This window comes from Mytilus edulis, unplaced genomic scaffold (genome assembly GCF_963676685.1).
Source record: "Mytilus edulis unplaced genomic scaffold, xbMytEdul2.2 SCAFFOLD_108, whole genome shotgun sequence".
NCBI classification, from domain to species: Eukaryota; Metazoa; Mollusca; class Bivalvia; order Mytilida; family Mytilidae; genus Mytilus; species Mytilus edulis.
The window spans coordinates 75,419-96,781 of NW_027268385.1; the positions used below are offsets into that span (position 1 = coordinate 75,419).

A 21,363-nucleotide genomic window follows, 5' to 3' on the forward strand; every position below is an offset into this window, starting at 1 on the left:
CTCGCACGGCCGGTGTAATAAATCAAAGCCTTTACGAAGCTTTTTTATATGTGCGTTAATCAACCCAAACGCTATGGAAGCAAGAGACAAGACAAGAAAAGTTGAAATGGTGAAATATAATTCCTTTTTGTGTATCCATGGCCACATTCTGCATTTATTTAACCATAAAATATTGAAAAGGGGGGGGGGGAGGGGGTGAAAATGTCACTATCTCCCAAAAATTTAGATCAAACTAGAATTTCAATGCCTTTGAGTGATACCTTTTCAGAAACTGTTGACACTAATCTACCGAATGATCAATTGAAAAATGGATTTCTTTCGCCTCATTTTTTTCTTACAAGTAGCTTAATTACAATATTTTAGTTTAAACAACGGGAATCGATCCAGAAACCTTTGTGTTAGTAGTCCGATCTTTACTTTATCATTATTTTTGATACATTTATAAAGTTTCTCATCAAGAACTTTATCAAAAGACCAGAATTTTGAATCTTTGATGTTGGAACCCATCCCGCCTGTACAGTGTCTGCTCGTTAACGTAGAACCTCTAGTTTTAGGTGTTTTGTGCTTAAATCTGTGCACACTTACCCCTTTAAAAATAAAGACTAGACAACACTACAATTTAGTCATATTTGGAGACGAAATTTACATCAGCGCCAACGTAGACCATCTTGAAATTTTCAACCATCAACTCAGTTTTCTCCTATTTATCTTTCATTTACTAAATTATCATGGTGGTCTACGTTGGCGCTCATGTCTAAAATTTAGGAAAAATAATACGATTGTTAACAATTTTGATAAGATACTAATATAAAACGAAAAATGAAACGGCACGGGTAACGAAATTTTTCCGGGATCAGCTATAGAATATCACGTACGAGTAGCTTTTACGTCGTTGTCAGTCACCAAGACATATCAATCTCTTAAAGATAATATATTGTACGTTTAATAAATCAGGCAAACTGGTGTCCCTTGAAATATGGTGAATTTATTTTCAAATATTTCATTATATTTTACAAATGAATTATATAATAAGGTCTTGATACATTCAAACTCTTTTTGTGATTTGAAACTAATGATTCATTTCCTCAATATGAATATATTTTGCACTTGAAAACTTTCTATGTTACCATCTACTGAAACAATGATTTATATTTATTTATTTCGTATACAACACAGTTAGGTTAATAACCGATCGAGCTAGGAAAGCGATATGGGCATCTGAAAGTGATAAGAATACTATTTTTTTTTAGAAAAATTCAAGCAAGAAAATAATGCTGTAAAAGAACTTTTGACAAAAGTGATGTCATTAGTGATACTGATGGTATACTATAGATATTGAATATTCTTTTTATAAAAATTTATATTCTTGTGTTAAATATATAATGTGAAAATGAAAGAATTCATTAGTTCCATTAATGTAAAAACAAATCAAAATGATAAAGACATGTGTGATGCAGAAATATTATATGATGAAATTACTGAAGCTTTGATGGCTATGTCAAAAAACAAAAGTCCTGGTACATATGGGCTTACGACAGAATTTTATTGTAAATTTTATGATTGTTTAAGAAATATATTATGTCATTATAGTATTTATGATGAAAATATTTTGTCAAGGTCAATGAGAGCAGGTGTTTTAAGCTTAATTTACAAGAAAAAAGGTGATAGAAGAACTTTGAAAAAATATAGACCAATATCTTTGTTACAAGTTGACTATAAAATATTGGCCAGAATAATGGCAAAAAGATTTAAAAAGGTATTACCAACTATTATATCAGAAAACCAGACTTGCTGTATTATTGGTAGAGATATTAGTAATAATATTGCTAATGTAAGAGATATAATAACTTTAGTTGAAAATGATGAACTTGAAGGCTATATTGTTGATATTGACCAAGAGAAGCTTTTGACAGAGAAAGTCATCAGTATATTTTTAAACCATTAAAGCAATTTGGGTTTGGTGATGGGATAAGGGTGTCCAATTAGTGCCCTTCTTTATGTTTTAGCAGCTGAAACTTTACATTGTAATATTAGGGAAAATGTGAATATATCTGGTATCCAAATAGGACTAGTTTTTGAAATGTATGAAGCCAGCTAAAATAAGGTAAAATAACTGATAATGAAAAAAACGAAACTAATTTGCAAGTTTGCGAAAACTATATTTTATTGTTAGGAGTGTATGTTGGCAAAGACAAAACTTCTTGTGACCATTTAAATTGGAGTGGCAAAGTTAGAAAAATTAAGTCCTTAATACATAAGTGGATGCAGAGGCAATTGACAATACAGGGTAGAGTGAATGTTATTTCTTCATTACTTATGTCTAGAGTATGGTATTCTTTGTTTGTAACATCGATGCCAGATTATGTTTTACGAGATATTAAAACTGCATGTGTTAGTTTTGTGTGGAATAATGGTGCACACTTGGTAAAATATAACACCATCATTGATCAAAAGTGTAATGGAGGTTTACAGTTACCCGATATTGAATCAAAGATGTATGCATTTAGATTAAAAATTTTGGCCAGGTTTTTAGACAAGAATTATAATGCGCTATGGAAGTCAACATTTCAATATTGTGTTTCAACATTTTTATATATGAACTTATCAGAAGAAATATTATACATAGAGAATAATACATGGCAAAATCCGTATCATATGCCGTATCATCCTGAGATACCAATATCAGCCAGAGGGCCTTTAGAAACTAAAATATTTTTCGCTCTATACTTATTAATGTCATTTTAAAAGACAAATTGTCAGAGTTTTCTATGTGTTCGGTATAAGAATTGTTTTTATTACTTACTAGTAAACTATGTCAGCATCATATTTGCTATAAAAAGTGGACGGAAGTTTTGAGATTGAAGAGAATGTTCTTTGTAAAGTATGGAAAAACGTCATTTTTTTTTATTGGAAACCATCTATATTAATGGATCTAGATTTCAAAAGAGCACATTATTGTATTTTCACTAATTCTAAACTTATGACTATGAAACTTATAAATTACTATGTATGTGATGTATGTGAAAAGGAAGTAGAAAATATCACTCATGAATTTATTTTTATTATGTTCTGGATTAGTAGAATTTCATCTATTTATGCAACAAAAGTTGTCAGTCATTTGATAACGTTGATTCTGACAAAATTGATAAAGGTGTTTGGATCTTTTACTTATAAACGACATGAAAAGAAATGTCGAAAAAAAGTTATTAAACCTTGGTTTGACCAAATATGTTGGGGAAAAAAGGCGGTGCTTTCGAATATCAAAAAGAAGATATAAATACAATAAAACATGTTTAAAAAGAGAGGAGATGAAGAATACAGAACGAGAATATAAGAGGCAAATGAACATTTCTATTAACAAGCATAAAAAAGCCATGAGAAAAAAGATGAATGTTTTAAAAAATAGTAATTCTAAAGAATTTTGGAAGATATTGAACTCGTATAAAGAAAAAAAAAGGAATAATATTCCTGTTGATATACTTTTTGAATTTTTCAAAAATTTAAATTCGTCAGATCCTGACGCTGGTGAAGAAATTATTATAGATGAGAATAACGAACTTAATTCACTATTAAACAGTCCTATTACGGAAAATGAAATTTTTAAATGCATCAAAAATCTTAAGAATGGCAAAACTTGTGGTGATGACTTCGTCATTAATGAATATATTAAGAGCACCACTCAGATTTTCATGCCAATCTATGTAAAACTGTTCAATATTGTATTTGATACTGGAAAAGTGCCTGAACTTTGGCTTGTTGGTAATGTTATACCTTTTTATAAAAACAAAGGTGACCAGTCAGATCCACAAAACTACAGACCAATAACTATATTAAGCTGTATGGGTAAACTTTTTACGTCAATTTTGAATTTAAGACTGAGTAACTTTTTGGAAAAATATTTGTTGTTAAATGAAAACCAGTTTGGTTTCAGAAAGGGCTTTTCCACTATAGACAGTATATTTACTCTGCATATTTTATTTGAATTATTGAGACAAAAAAAGAAAAAACTTTTTTGTGCTTTTATTGATTTTGCTAAAGCTTTCGATACAGTTTGGAGATCTGGTCTTTGGTCAAAACTCATTTTACATACAGTGAATGGGAAGATGTATAACACTATATTTAATATGTATAAAAATGTGAAATCACGAATTTTTAGTGATGGGGAATATTCAGACTACTTTCCATGTAATGTAGGTGTAAGACAGGGAGAAAATTTATCTCCCATACTTTTTTCTATTTATTTAAATGATTTAGAAAGCTTTTTTCAGAACAAAAATGTAAATGGTTTGAAAGCTTTATCAGATCAAATAGAGAACGAACTAAGTATGTATTTAGAACTGTTTGTTGTATTGTACGCAGACGACGCTGTACTTATGTCAGAAACACAAGCAGATCTACAAAAACAATTAGACGCTTTAAAAGAATATTGTGATACATGGAAATTAAAAGTCAATGTCCCTAAAAGCAAAATAGTAATTTTTTCTAAAGGTAGACCACTACAAAATGTTAGTTTTAAATATGCTGATATTGAGTTAGATATTGTTGAAGAATTTACATATCTTGGTGTATTGTTTTCTAGAACAGGAAGTTTCACAAAAGCAAAAAAGGCACAGGCTGATAAAGCAACAAGGGCTATGTACGATATTCTTAAAAAGGGGAGATTACATAATCTGAATATTAAATGTCAACTAGAATTATTTGACAAATTAGTTAAGCCTATATTATTATACGGGTGTGAAGTCTGGGGAATGGGCAACACCTCTGTTATAGAACGTGTTCATCTAAAATTTTGTAAATTACTGCTTAATCTTAAAAAATCAACGCCTGATTATATGATATATGGGGAACTTGGCCGATTCCCACTGGATATTTTTATTAAATTACGTACTATTAATTATTGGGAAAAGCTTGTAACTGGGGAAAATAAGAAACTTCCTGTTATTCTATACAATCTTGTTACTGGTAGTTATAATGGAAATATAGCTTGGTGTAAGAATGTAAAATCTGTGCTTGATAATTGTGGGCTATCAAATATATGGAACACTAAATATTTTATAAGTAAAAACTGGTTGTATGATACTGTTAAATTAAGATTAACTGACCAGTTCAGACAGACATGGTATGCTACTGTACAGAATTCTCCAAAAGCTCTAAATTATAAATTATTCAAAAAAAGTATAAATTTCGAAACCTACTTTGATATTTTAGATGACAAAAATATTGCTTCTTTTTGTAGATTTAGAACGTTGAACACAAAAATTCCTATCGAAATTGGTAGATGGCAAAACATTCAGAGAGAAAATCGTATTTGTACATTGTGCAATTCCGGTGACATTGGCGACGAGTTCCATTATATTTTAGAATGCTCGGCAATAGACGATAGTAGACAACTGCTACTAAAGCATCATTTTATAAACAGACCAAATATTTTAAAATTTCAAGGTCTAATGAATAGTAGCAACCCGTCTGAACTAAACAATCTGTGCAAGTTTATAAGAATTATTATTAAATGCCTAGAATCTCCTGGGTAATCACTTTATGTCTCTATTTTACATTTGTATTTAAAATTTATACTATGTTAATTTATTTGTATATGTCTCTGTACCATTGTACTTTGGTTTATGAGAATAAAGATATATAAGACAAAATTGATAATTTAATGTATGAAGAGGTATCATTAGCGCCAATTTACCTGTACACATATCTTTCATTAATATTGTCCGAGTACACAGTTATTTCGTAGTGCATTTCCTTTAGACAATAAATGGAAATAAAAAAAATCCCACCTGCGCTTTCTCCATAATATTGTTACAATGTGTTCTACTACTTTTGGGACAAATTATATCAAAATTATAGAAAACTTCATCAGCTCTAACTGAAAATATGGACAATTTTATGTGAAGGGAGGCTTGAAATCTTTTGACAGCTTCCGAAATGCTAATTTTTGACCTTTTTCAACTGGACCAAATCACTACTTTACTTTTTATTATTCATGAATCAAATTTTTTTACAGTGTAATTTTATCCCCCTTCTTGCTTCTTGAGGCATAAAACATAAATAAATAAATTTGGAAGGGGTATAAAAAAAATTGACAAGTAAAACACTGTCCACAGTAGGGACTATATTCGTAGGGACTATATTCAACGAAAATTAAGGGACGATAACTGTGTACTCGGACCATATCAATGATTTATATTTATTCTTATAATATGTTTGGCTTAAAAAGTATTATATGATCGGAGATATTTCACCATTAAGATGAGCATCTGGAGAAAAATGACTTGAAATGCAGTAGACAGTCCATGTACAGAGAGAGAAGAAAACTTATTGCTTTGCTGAATATTTAATACAAGATATGCCAAAAGAGAAGAAAATATAAGCTTTAGTTGATTATGTTTTAGCCACATACGTTGATGACACAGTGCTTTGTTCTCACCATCCGTATGGGCTGAAATTCTATCTACCGCAAGGCGTACTAGTAATGGAGCAGAAGCTAGCATTCCAAGGGGAATTATAATGAACTGTTTTATGTATTTCATCCTTATGTGTTTGTCTTTTTGGACAATAAAGTGAAGTTACAAGCTACTACATACATTAGATTATGAAGTACCCATGCAGCAGCAGTAAGAAGAAAGTATGTTTCAGAAAAGGAAACAATTGCCGTGTAAACTGCCGGTTCCAGGTCCGAATAAAGGTGTAGGGAAGTCATTTTTCTTCTAATTGGCGCAATCGTATGTTTTATTTTTGGCGCAAATGATACCATGTAATTTTAAAACAGGTGGCGCAAACGTAGCATTGGAGAAAAAAAGTTGTGGCGCAAAAAGACGCATTTTTGGCGCAAACGGATCTCTCCCGAGGTATTTATGTTTGGTTCATTTGGATCTATCAAAGGCGTAAATGTCAGTTTTGTCAATTTCATGTTATCTATAGCGAGGTATTGTATCTTCAGGAGAAGAAATTTACTTAAAAAAATAATTAGTAATGTTGATTATTCATTTGTGTTGATTATATATGTCATATAAATTTAACTAAAATGCTAGAATTGTGAAGATTTCAGTAATTTAGCATGTCTTAATGATGCTAGTACCCAAAATATGTGCATTATATTGTCAAAAACAGCCCATATTCATGTAGCAGAAGCATTCTACTTTCCAATAAATAACTAAAAGTTTACATTTTAACATTTTTGTAAAATTGCTCTATTTTGGGGCCAAAAAGGGGTCTTACTGAACCTACTTCTTTGGGGTCCGCCGTCCGTGAACTTTTCACTCTTTGAACTACTCTTTGGGAACCACGTAAAAGGATCAATATATGAATCTGTTATTTTTCTCCATTGTTGAAGCATATGATAAAAAGATCATAACATATCATTTTTCATATCGCATGTATTATCAGCCCTCGAGCCATGCAAAAACAAAAATCAAAATAACACGATATGTAATATATTATAAACATACAATCAATAAAAAAAAAAAAACATCAAGTCTAGCTATATTTGAAATTGTAGTAGGATAATGAGAGGAAAACTATAATACCTTCCGAAAAAACGCCGAGGTCTAAGAAAATAGACAAGAGTTTCTTGATATTTCATGATATATTTACAATAACTAACAACTCAGAATATTTACAACAAAAAGTCCAGCTTCCTTCCCTAAAGAGATGCAATCTTGTTTGTCTATAAATATGTAACATAGCAAGTGCTGAGAAACGGTCTGAGTCTCATCGTGGTTCTCAAGTAGGTTTAATTCTGTTCATTGTTCTAAAAGATCAAAGTCTCAAATAGGTGGTGTGTTGTGGACTTTAGAGGAATTGTGGACTTTAACGGTGCCACACGACAGGCAAAACGTACCTATAGAAGAACAGTAGCGGTAGAAATAATAGACAATGACGAGCAAAAATCCAACTGACTATTGGGAAAAAATACGTAAATTAGGACATAGAAGTACTAGTAACAAATGTATACCACAGGAAGTCGTTGATGATAATGGTACTATAACTAGATCTGAACAAGAAGTTTTGGAAAGATGGCGTTGTGATTTTGAAAATTTATACAATGGTTTGTCGAGTGACGAATTTGATTCAGAACACTATATTCAAGCTAAAGTACACAAACAACTATTAGAGGAAAATATGGAGGACCCCTCGTATATGCCGAATAATCTTTTAAATGTGAACATATCAAGAAATGAAATAAATTCTATAGTAATGCAAGCGAAACTACGATCTGCAAGTGGATATGACGAAATACCATACGATGTTTTAAAATTTCCTGTAGTTATTGAAATATTAAACAATCTTTTTCAACTGATTTTTGACTCGAGTCTAATTCCGTCCGCCTGGAGAAAATCCATAATTTGTCTTATATTGAAGGATCCGTCGTCAGATGCACGTATTCCGATGAATTACAGAGGAGTCAGTCTATTATTATGTGTAAGCAAACTCTATAGCGGATTTGTTAACAAGAGATTATCAAGTTTTCTCGAGACTGAAAATATTCTTGCAGATGAACAGAATGGGTTCAGGAAAAATAGGTCTTGTGAAGATCATATTTTTACCTTAAACAGTATTGTGAGAAACAATCCCAACGTCTTTGCGACATTCATTGACTTAAAAACGTGCTTTGATTTCGTTGATAGAGACATGATGTTGTATAAGTTGCGCTTAAATAATATAGACGGCAAAATTTACAATTCAATTAAAAGCATTTATCAGCATACAAGCTCCTGTGTGCATATCAACAATAAGCTGACGAATTGGTTTGACTGTAAATCCGGCGTAAAACAAGGGGATAACGTTTCTCCGACACTTTTCCCTATCTTCATCAACGATCTGGTTAAAGAAGTTAATGATTTGAATTTAGGATTTGATATTAATGGAAGACAGATTTCACTTCTACTTTACGCTGATGATATTGTTATGTTCGCAAAAAGTGAGGATGAACTTCAACAAATGTTAAATGTGATTCGTAGCTGGTGTAAACGTTGGAGGGTTCTGATCAACACGGACAAATCTAAGTGCGTGCACTTTCGTAAAGGACGTAAAAAGCAGAGTGAATTTAACTTTTCAATCGGCAATAATGCGTTAAAAACAGTGGACGATTACAAATACTTAGGTGTAGCTTTTAACTGTAAAGGTAACTTTAATTTACATACAGAGACTTTGGTTAAAAGGTGCAGGAAAAGCCTTAGGTAAAATTATCTCGAAAATCCATAGTTTAAAGGATTTTGGTTTTCAGTCTTATGAAAAACTTTTTTATTCATGTGTTACTCCAATCCTCGACTACGCATCTGGAATGTGGGGAAATAGGAAGTTCCAATCAATAGACAACGTACAGAACAGAGCAATTCGATATTACTTAGGCCTTCACAGATTTGCACCAAGTCTAGCACTGTATGGGGATACAGGATGGATGCCAAGTCAGTTTCGGCATTGGGTAAACATTATTCGATACTGGAATAGGCTATTATCGTTTGAAGACGACCGATTAACGAAAGTGGTGTTCAATATGGATTATGATCGTTGCACAAACAATTGGTGTAGTGACACTAAAGATATTTTCACTGAACTTAATATGTTACATTATTACGAAAGTAGAACAATGGTGGATTTAAAATCTTTTGAACAAATTGTACGAACTTATTACAGTGATACATGGAGAGAGTCTTTGATAAATAAACCAAAGCTACGATCTTACTTAAACTTTAAAACAAACTTCGAACTAGAGCACTATGTAAAACTAAATCTTACGAAACACGAGCGATCTGTGCTAGCCCAGTTTAGATGCGGGATACTACCGATCTGTATTGAGACTGGTAGATATATTGGGGAACCAGTAGAAAACAGACTATGTCAATTTTGTAATTCTCAAAATGTTGAAAGTGAGCTACATTTTCTTATAAACTGCACATTTTATAATGATATCAGACAAACTGTTTTTAGCGAGATATTAATGGTGCCTGACTATACGCAACTAGATGAGCAGGGAAAATTAACATTTCTAATGGTGAACCATCCAAGAAAAATAGCTAAATACTTAGCAGCGTCACTTTTCCGTAGAAAACAAACAGTTTACTCTAGTTAACATTCTTAAACTTTTTCACAAACTTTAGATGAATAATATATGAACTTTTACAATCGTTAATTCTTAATCTATAATTATCTGTATATAAATTTAAATTGGCAATTGACACGTGATATTAGAACATTTATATTGAACTAAAAGTAAAAGGTGACTTATTACCGACCGTGCAAGGGCTGTATAACAAGTGAAGGTCGTTAAAAACTTCCATTTGTTGTGGTGACGTATTGGTCCATTGGGCCGGGTGTATTATATATGTAGAATGAAATTCAAAACAGTGTGGCTGTGGCCATTGATTTACACATTAAATTCATTCATTGACTGGGACAATTTAGGTGAACGTTTGTATGTAACGACCTGACTGCTCACTATGTACTTTTTAAAGACACTTAAACTATGGGGTCACCAAAGGTTCTCATCACCTTAATAAAGTAATTCGAAAAACTAATTAAGGAATGACTGTAACATTGTTTCTGTCTATGAAGCGGGTTATTTAACAGTGTGCACCACATTTTTTATGTTATTTCGAATAAACAGAAAAAATATTAGTCATTTCTTATAATTTAATTCTAAATTCCATGCATTTTAAACCGTAGAAAACAATGAAAAAACGTTGATGACGTCACGGTCACATAACGAAATAACGTCACGGTCGCATGACTAAATTATGTCTATGGCCTGTGGGTTGAGTTCAATATCGTAGTAGCTACGTAGCCGAGCAGCTACGTAGCGGCTACGTAGCTGCTAGCAATATTTATGTAACAACTAGTATATTGCTACACGTTCAATCAGTGAAAATCTACGTAGCACTACGTAGCTGCTACGATATTGAACGCAGCCCTGATAACGAAATAACGTCAGCCAATCAGAAGACGCGTTATATTCAAAATTAAATTATTCAGAAATAACACGATGTTTTGATTTATATCAATTATATAAATCAAAACATAAAGGTTATTTCTGATAAATTTTTCGAATTATTCATAATAATTAAAGGCGTTAAGAAACCTTTGGTGACCCCACAGTTTAAATGTCTATCGTAGGTACGTCGTGAACAGTGGTCGTTACAGACAAACGTTCACGTAAATTGTCCCAGTCAATGGATGAATATAATGTGTTAAGCAATGGCCACAGCCACACTGTTTTGAATTTCATTCTAATTATATTTTGTAGAAATTTATATATTTATGCTGATTTACACATATCACTACAATAAACAATTTACTTACTTACTTAGGGACGACATCAAAAGTTCAATGTAGGATAAAAAACTTAATTCACATAGTTTTTTCACTGACCCCCCCCCCCCCCCCCCCCCCTCTTAACTCTATTTGGAAATTGATTTACCAATAGGGATATATGTAAAAAATCGATTTAAGATATACAAAACTTGCAGAAGGTTAACCCCCACCCCCAAACTATTTGATTTAAGTTTTTTTTTATCCTACATCGATCTTTTGATGTCGTCCCTTACTTACTTATATTATTGAGATAGCTGTAGAATTTTATGAAAAGCCAAGTTGATTTGAAAAATGTATACACAAATTTTTAAAGGTGATTATCTGAATTTAGTCCAAACTGAAAATTCAATTTTTTTTTTTTCCCTATTAATTAAATCCTTAAATTTGAGAGCAATATACCAAAATACCACAAAAACTGGCATTCTGTAAGATCAATATATAATTGATATAGCTGTATAGTTAAATGAAAATCCAAATTGATATGGAACATTTATATACATTTTTAAAGGTGACTATCTGAAATTTCGGGTTAGTCCAAAATGAAAATTCTAGCTTAATTAATCCTTAAATTTGACAGCAATGAATCAAACTACCAAATAACCTGGAATTTTGTAAGTTCAATATATAATTGAGATAAATGGACTGATTTAGACCAGTCGAGACTATATAAAAAGGTCAAGACAAGTTTAGACTGTCCGAGACCGAGACTGTTTAGACCATATTAAGATTATACAAAGATTATTTATAAGTACTAAATTGTTTACTTTTACAAATTGTGACTTTGATGGAGGGTTGTCTCTTTGACACTTATACCACATCTTCTTATATATATCTTATTTTCAAGTCAATTTGAGACTAAACTGGAGTGCAGTTGAGATAACGTTAAGCCATGTCAAATCTGTGCTCCACTAGTCAAAATATGGTCTTTTCAGACTCTGAACAGTTTTTAGTGTAATAGGACATATACTTTATTTTTGCATGTATGTCATAGGACATTGAGTTTTTTCAGACCAGATCAATATAGGACATTCACTTTTTCTTGTTGTAACCAGAATTTGCACCGGTCCTACCTGTCTGATAAATATTACACGGTCCCTTATTACTTATAGTATAACTAATCGCCGTATTTGAATATAAAAAAATAAGACAACGCGTGACCGAACGACGCATGGATTAAACGAGTGGCATTTGTTAGCAAGTACTATACTATCCCCATAAAAGTTCCCGTAAATTTTGACGTCGTCATAAAAAACATCTGACGTCACAATGGAAAAGTAAACAACCGATACCGGAAACACCGGAAGTAACTTGCACGAGAGGCACTATTATGGGTTTTGTGCACGAGATGCACATGATATGGGTTATCAGCCCGGGTGGGAAATTATGGCTTGTGTACTTCCGCTTATTACACATATGCAAAAGCTATCATATCAATGCTAAGTATATGATAAAACAGTTTATGATAAGCTCTTTAATAGAAGTTAATGAACTTGTTAAAAGCACTGAAAGATAAACGTATTTACACTTTTGGTATTTAGATTTATCATATACTTAGTATTAATATGATAGCTTTTGCATATGTGTAATGGGCGGAAGTGCACAAGCCATATCTTCCCACCCGGGCTGATAACCCATATCAAGTGCCTCTCGTGCAAAAAACCCATATCAGTGCCTCTCGTGTAAGTTACTTCCGGTGTTTCCGGTATCGGTTGTTTACTTTTCCATTGTGACGTCAGATGTTTTTTATGACGACGTCAAAATTTACGGGAACTTTTGTGGGGATAGTTTAATACTTGCTAACAAATGCCATTGACAATTATGAATCATTTTATAGTACAACAAACAAGAAGTAGTAATGATCGTAAAACTCTTCCAAATTTTCAATGTTTCAAAATGCCTCTATAGGATATGTTACCATAAATATATAAGGAGTTAATGATGCTGTTGGACAACTATAGTATATTTGATTCATAATTTTAACTTTCTTTATAAAGTGTTTGACTGTTTTAGTTATTGCATTAGTTTATTTGCCTTACATAAAACTTTGTCGGAAGTATATGATAAATAGAGATTAATACATGGCCTTTTCCATATCAGCCTGGGTATCATCCCTAGACCCATATCAGCACCTCGACTCCGTCTCGGGCTGATATGGGGGTCTCGGGATGATACCCAGGCTGATATGGAAAAGGCCATGTATTAATCTCTATTTATCATATACTTAGCATTGATATGATAGCTTTTGCATATGTGTAATGAGCGGAAGTACACAAGCCATAAATTCCACCCAGGCTAATAACCCATATCAGCCCGAGCTGATAATCCATATCACGGGCGTCTCGTGCAAAAACCCATAACAGTGCTTCTCGTGCAAGTTATTTGCGGTGTTTCTGGTATTGATTGTTTACTTTTTCATTGTGACGTCAGATATTTTTTATGACGACGTCAAAATTTACGGGAACTTCTGTGGGGATAGTTTAGTACTTGCTAACAAATGCCATTGACAATTAAGGTTCATCATTAGGAATTGAAAAATATGGCCGTGTTTACAGCACAAATTTTTCTCTGAGTACAGACAAACCTATTCACCTGCAAAAGTTTTAAGGGATGGCAGGAACTAGATATATATATTTTAAATGCATTTTATGTTTTAGAAAATATAAACTTTACTAGATTTTGCTTTCCAGTTTTTTTCGTTCCTACAGAAGGTGCCAAAATAAACTAAGTTGGGAAATTGTTTTGAGAATCTCCTGGTATAATACATGTTGTGAGTAGTATTGATTTAAATTTACATCCCAGCTCCTTTGTTCTAACAGGGGTGATCTGAGCCGGATCACCCCTACCAGATCACCCTAGTTTGAGTTTCTTTGTTATGCATGCTTTCCTTTGTTCTGTAACATTTTTGGCGGGAATGTAAAATCCACTATAAAACTTATAATTAATTATACAACTATCTATTAAAATTCACGTAGAAAAAATCCAGTGTATATGCTGGGATTCGAACTCAAGACCTTTAGCATATCAAGCCACGACACATGCCACTACACCAGGACGACTTGATACGAAATAATAGTAATTTGACGTACTTAAAGGAAGCAAGAATTTTTTAAAAGTGGGGCGAGTTGTCAAACCTTTATTCTGTGGTGTTTTAACCATTTTCGTTAATTAGTGAGTTTTCAGACTGATTGTTCAATTTGATTTTACACTCTTTCAAAGTGAGGCAAGTCGGTAAACAAGAGTGGGACGATATTTTCAAAAAGTGGCGATATAGTGTGGGCCGATTGGCAAGTGGGGCGAGTTGACATTGTTTGATATCTACTCATCGTGTTTGGGGTTCAAAATGGGTATACATCATATAGTAATATATAAAGTATATTGTTATGGTTGTGTGGCGTTCTAAACTAGATTTTTTATAAATTGTAAATGGTTTTTCGTCTAATCTAAAACAGCTGGGATGTAAAATAGTTATCCCAGTCGGACTTGGTGTGTCAGTGTTAGATCACCCTCTGGCCTCCGGCCATCGGGGTGATCTTACACTGACACACCGCGTCCTTATGGGATAACTATTAAGGACAATAGATGGACAATAGACATCTGCAGAAAATAGGTGATTTAAACTGTGTAACTGAGTGAACCGTATCACATGAAACTCGGGTGTTTGTTTATTTTGCTATCTTCTGCAGACTGGAAAAAACTGGACATCAAAATCCAGGTAAGTTTTTAATTTTCTGAAACGTAGACTTCATATAACTTTTATATATATCTATAGTTCCTGCCATGCCTTAAGGTTCATCATAACCTTTTGGCTAAAATGGCCGTATTTACACCCCAAATTTTACTCTGAGTACAGACTAACCAATACACCTGCAACAGTTTTAAGGGATGGCAGGAACTAGATAATAAATTTTAAATACATTTTATGTTTCAGAAAATTATAAACTTTTCTAGATTTTGCTATCCATTTTTTTTTTTCGTTCCTGCAGAAGGTGCAAAAATTAACTAAGTAGTGAAAACGATTGAGAAGCTCCCCTCATATAATCAAAGTTGTGAGTAGTATTGATTTAAATGGACAATAGATGGACAATAGACACCTGTAAACAATAGGTTATTTAACAGGTTTAAACTGTAACTGAGTGGACCGTATCAAATGAAACTCGGGTGTTTGTTTATTTTGCTATCTTCTGCAGACTGGAAAAAAATGAACATCAAAATCCAGGTAAGTTTTTAATTTTCTGAAACGTAGACTTCATATAACTTTTATATATATAACCAATTGTATTTGCTAATTGAAAATTAAGCGGAATAAAATAATTTAAGACAGCAGAGAAGATACTTCTGTTTTAATTGGTTATTACTAACCGACTTAAATAAAAGAGTGAGCTATTAATACTATAAATGTATGATGTCTCTAGTCTGGTCAAAGGGTCAGAGTGTCCTACTTAATTAAACGATAAATTGTTGAAATTAGATAACATGTTTTCACGTGCAGAGAAATTTCACTTATGACCAATGCATGATTGGATATCATCTTTCTTATTGGTCAATGATCTTGCGGGTCAGTACGAGTTCACGTGTAAGTGTATTGTGGTCACTTCCTTTTATCATCAGCATTTGATGTGTTAACTTGTGATTCTTATCAAACAATTTGTTCAAAATTACCACCCACATACCGCCCTTAATGTTATCTTTTGAAGTAGATATGTATATATGTTTATTTATGGGGCAGATTTTTCTACCCACCTTTGCTATTCTTTGTCATTTATTCAATTGACATGATATTAGTTGATGTAATTTCGTATTAATTATGTATTATTATTTCATATTAAAATGTTTAGTTTTTATATCATATAGCAAATCAAGCTCAGACTCTGGCTTGTGTATACATAGTATGTTTATGGTATCTATAGCTGTCTGTCTTAAATCTAGTTCCTGCCATGCCTTAAAACTTTTACCAGTTTGTCTGTACTCATAGTAATTCACGGCCATATTTTTCAATTCCTTATGATGAACATTAAGAATAATTTTATAGTACAACAAACATGGAGTAATAATGATCATAAAACTCTTCCAAATTTTCAATGTTTCAAAATGCCTCATTAGAAAATGTACCTATACATATATATATGGAGGTACTGATGCTGTTGTTGGACAATTATAGTATATTTGATTATTAATTCAACTTCTTTATAAAGTTTTTGACTGTTTTAGTTATTGCATTTATTTATTTGCCTTACATAAAACTATTGTCGGAAGTATATGATAAAGCGATTAATACATGGCACTTTCCATATCAGCCTGGGTATCATCCCTCGACCCATATCAGCACCTCGACTCCGTCTCGGGCTGATATGGGGGTCTCGGGACTTGTTATTCAGTGGTAGTTGTTTATTGGTGTGGTTCATATATGTTTATCGTTTTGTTACAGTCCTTTTGGGCCTTTTTATAGTTTGCTGTTAGGTGTGAGCTAACGCTCCGTAATGACGACCGTACTATAAACTTTTTAATAAATTATGATTTGGATGGAGAGCTGTCTCGTTGACACTCATATTGCATCTTTTGATTTATATATGTACTCAGTTCTATTTGATCACAACTTCGTGGTGAATTTCTTAGACTGAACACACCGTCACATTTCAATAACGAACAGTACATTTTGGGTAAAAACCGTACTTAATCATGAACAAACATAGTCATCTTTAATGATAAAAAAACTTGTGTACGTGTATTCAGTTTTCAGTGGATTTGACTTACTCTACACTTTTACAATGATATGTTTAGAGAAACCACATTATTCATTTAAGTTGATGACACTAAAAATTCATCATAAACTATAACCAAATCATTTACCACAAACAGAGACGGACGGATGAACGGACGTAACTGAGACTTTTAAATATAATGGCAATCTCTATCGTCGACGGAGCATAACAAAATCAAAGTCGTGAATTGAGGAACATGTCAGTCTTGTGTCAATCAAAACAAACTCTTGATATTTTCAGAAATAAAGTATAATGCATAAGTGCAAATAGTAGTTGTATATTTGTTACAAGAAAGTCTACATAGTTTCGATATGTCCTCGCTAATTATTGCCAAGTCTGTTTCAAAGAAAAAAATCAGATCAACAGAGAAAAGAACTAATCAGAATAAAAACAAAAGGTCTTTCCACCGAAAAGTTAAAAGATCTTGTTATAATTACCATACAGTCCGGAATGCGGTTCGATAAAATTGCTCCCCTTCTTTATTTCGCTCTCCTGTCAAATCATGTAATTTCGCTACCTCCAATGGTAGACGCTACAACGATGGGTGTCGTCAAGAAAGGTACGATTAAAGGAATCAGCTAGGAATTAGACGATCACCATTGGTATAGGTGAGTTGTTTAATAGTTGTTGCATTGGGATAAATGCATGTTTTGGATTAATTCATAATCAGGAATAGCTGGGAAGAAAAGAAACGTGTTGCTACGTGAACCCGGAAAGGCCGGGACAAATTAAAAAAAATAATCTAGAGACGATCGTTCTGAGTGTGCCACCTACTCATTCAAACGTGTACACAAGCACAGTATTCCCTATCTATGTAATGTGTTTTCATAATTATGTGATATAGAGCCAAAAAAGGTAGCAGGTTTTTGTGTCTTGTTGTTAAGCATTTCCAGGGGAGACAATGTTATTTTTCACGGTGTGTTTGATAGGTTTGTTACATTGTAACATTATATAATACACACTCATAAAGTGGATTAAAATAGCCTCCCACACTCAATTAACTGAATTTCAATTATTCTTTTAACCGTAGTGCTATTACATAAGACTTCGGAGGTTCATATCACTTATATTCAACATTTATATCGGATTTTTTTTACTAATGATGTTAAACGGTTCTTAGTAAAAAAAAAAATCCGATAAAACCGTTGAATGTAAATGATATGAACCTCAGAAGTCTTATATATTGTCCTTTAATATAAGACCGGAGGTTCATATCATTTGCATTCAACAGGTTTTATCGGATTTTTTTGTTTACATTCAATGTTAAACGGTTCAACATTGGTAGTTAAAAAAAATCCGATAAAAATTAATGGTTCAACATTGATAGTAAAAATAAATCCGATAAACATGTTGAATGTAAATGATATGAAACTCTGGAACCTGACATTATTGGACTATTGATTATTAGTTCTTTATCCTAATTAAATGTTTTTGTGGTGTATATTACAAAAAAAGGGGGGGGGGGGTAAAAACACCAAAATACCTTAACAATCCTACAATATAAAAAAGAAGATGTGGTATGCCAATGAGACGACTGTCAACAAGATACAAAAATGACACAGACATTAACAACTCTAGGTCACCGTACGGCCTTCAACAATGCCGAGCAAAGCCCATACCGCATAGTCAGCTATAAAAGGCCACGATAAGACAATGTAAAACAATTTAAACGAGAAAACTAATATCTGTTTACAGAATGAGAAATATTTCGTATTCTAAAACCAATGTTTCTCACATGTTTGTTAGACATGTTGAAAATACAGACAAATTTTTAGTACGTATACCCATCCCCTCTTTTTCAATTCATCATTAGTTCAAGATACAGCTCTGAAGAATATGCAATAACCTAACATTGATAAAACCGTTGAATGTAAATGATATGAACCTCAGAAGTCTTATATATTGTCCTTTAATATAAGACCGGAGGTTCATATCATTTGCATTCAACATTTTTTATCTAATTTTTGTTTACATTCGATGTTGAACGGTTCAACATTGGTAGTTAAAAAAAATCCGATAAAAATTAATGGTTCAACATTGATAGTAAAAATAAATCCGATAAACATGTTGAATGTAAATGATATGAAACTCTGAAGCCTGACATTATTGGACTATTGATTATTAGTTCTTTATCCTAATTAAATGTTTTTGTGGTGTATATTACAAAAAAAAAGGGAGGGGGGGGGGGGGGTAAAAACACCAAAATACCTTAACAATCCTACAATATAAAAAAGAAGATGTGGTATGCCAATGAGACAACTATCAACAAGATACAAAAATGACACAGACATTAACAACTCTAGGTCACCGTACGGCCTTCAACAATGAGCAAAGCCCATACCGCATAGTCAGCTATAAAAGGCCACGATAAGACAATGTAAAACAATTTAAACGAGAAAACTAATATCTGTTTACAGAATGAGATATATTTCGTATTCTAAAACCAATGTTTCTCACATGTTTGTTAGACATGTTGAAAATACAGACAAATTTTTAGTACGTATACCCATCCCCTCTTTTTCAATTCATCATTAGTTCAAGATACAGCTCTGAAGAATATGCAATAACCTAACATTGATAATTTAGCTAACAATAACTTCAGTACATTTTTCTAATAAGTGAAGTGCATTTTTCTAACAAGTGTAGACCAATGAAAACATTTGATATGATTTGAAAACATGGCAAATTAAGTAGGATCTTGTGGTTTCGTAGACATAAATGATAATTCAACATATTCTATTTATATTTTTCTTTATTTCATATTCTAGTATATTTAATAACATGTTTATATTTTGTGACGCATCTGATGTATAAATCCAGTGCCAGATTCGGGAAAGAGCTCTCAAGTCCGATCTGTTTGTACGGGGAACATGTGGTTACAAACCCCTCTTTAATTGCCTGTTCGATTTTTTTGTTTGCAGTGTCGAAAAGGGAGTAAGACAGCAGTTTTATCAAGAAGTTATGTGAAAGTTCTGCTATACATCTGACAGCCAGGAATTATTCTGAAGTACACATGTCGACTAGAGACATGGAACAGAGAGGAGAGGTTTTAAAGTACCAGATGCTTATCTGAGATTCCAATTTGAACTAAAGAAAGCAATATATAAAGATATGTAGGAGAAATAATCTATATGAATAAAGTTATGCCACAAAAAGGAACTTGTTTTTTTTTATATACAGAATTTGTCAAACGTATCCATAACAGAAGAGATTTAAATGCATCCTTCATAGCCTTGTAATACTGATGGTAATAATTTATATAATTTCTGAGATGATATAGCAGTGCCATTGGTTTCCCTTTTTCCTTCTTCAAAGAACTTGATCATCTGAACTCTTTTTTTAAAATTGGAGCCCTGTTCAAGAACAGTTAAAAGAGCATATATATGCTTAATTTTCGTTATTTTTTAGAATCATCATTTTTTTTAAATGAATCAGGTTGTACATTCTACATAAAATATGCCAGTCAACCGTAAATGTTAACATCCCAAAAAGGTCTTTAGTATATTCATTTTTCAACTTACAGAATATGTCAAAGGTTTAAGCATCCCAAACATTACCATGTGACTTGAGTTTTTGATTTGTCAATATCAAGCAAACTCGATATTTTCCATAACATCATATAATTCTGTGTTATTATTAAAAAAAAACAAAGAATTACCTCTTGCACAAAACTGTAACAGATTATCAAATACTGTCTAGTAAGTACAATTTTAACCCAAGCCCCTGCTCTTTTAAGCACCGTCTTATCAACGGCTTGGCCGATTGTAAGTGTTCGGTGCAGATCTCGAGACTGTAGACTTGAGACAATGACATGGAGGTAAGTATGTACAAGAACAACGTTCTCAAGCATATAGGCAGATTCGAGCTGGGGCTTTAGTCGGTAAAATTTGTTAGCTTAAACATACGGGATTCACTGAAGCAGGACTGGAGCGAGCTCTCCTAAGCTCAGTCAGCGCCCACCCCCTCCTAATGTAAAATTTTGGATCGGCCACTGAATATTGGTTTTAACAGTGCGATGGAAGTCTTCAAATGAATAAAAAAAAAATATAATATATAATGAAAGTCTTTGTGCTAGTTATTTACATAAGGGAACGAAAATTTAACTTCAAATTGTGAAAAAGAGTGAGGGGTAAGATTCATTAAAAAAATATCGTCTAAATATTATGAATTCTAATCTTCTAAAACCTTATAGTGTTAAGTTTTGAAAGAAAGAAAAAATTGATTGATGGAGGCGGACAATAAATGTTCGCGCTCAAACAAGAAAACCAAACCCCCTTTGAAGTTC

The 21,363-nt window shown here is 32.6% G+C and overlaps 1 long non-coding RNA gene across 1 annotated transcript; it reads left to right on the top strand.

Moving 5' to 3' along the window:
* Positions 1–16,903: 16,903 nt before the first annotated feature.
* On the top strand, positions 16,904–20,233 carry LOC139507390 (uncharacterized). Its single transcript, XR_011660670.1, has 2 exons — positions 16,904–17,686; positions 20,000–20,233. It is a non-coding gene; the product is annotated as an uncharacterized lncRNA (long non-coding RNA).
* The last annotated feature ends 1,130 nt before the right edge of the window (positions 20,234–21,363 follow it).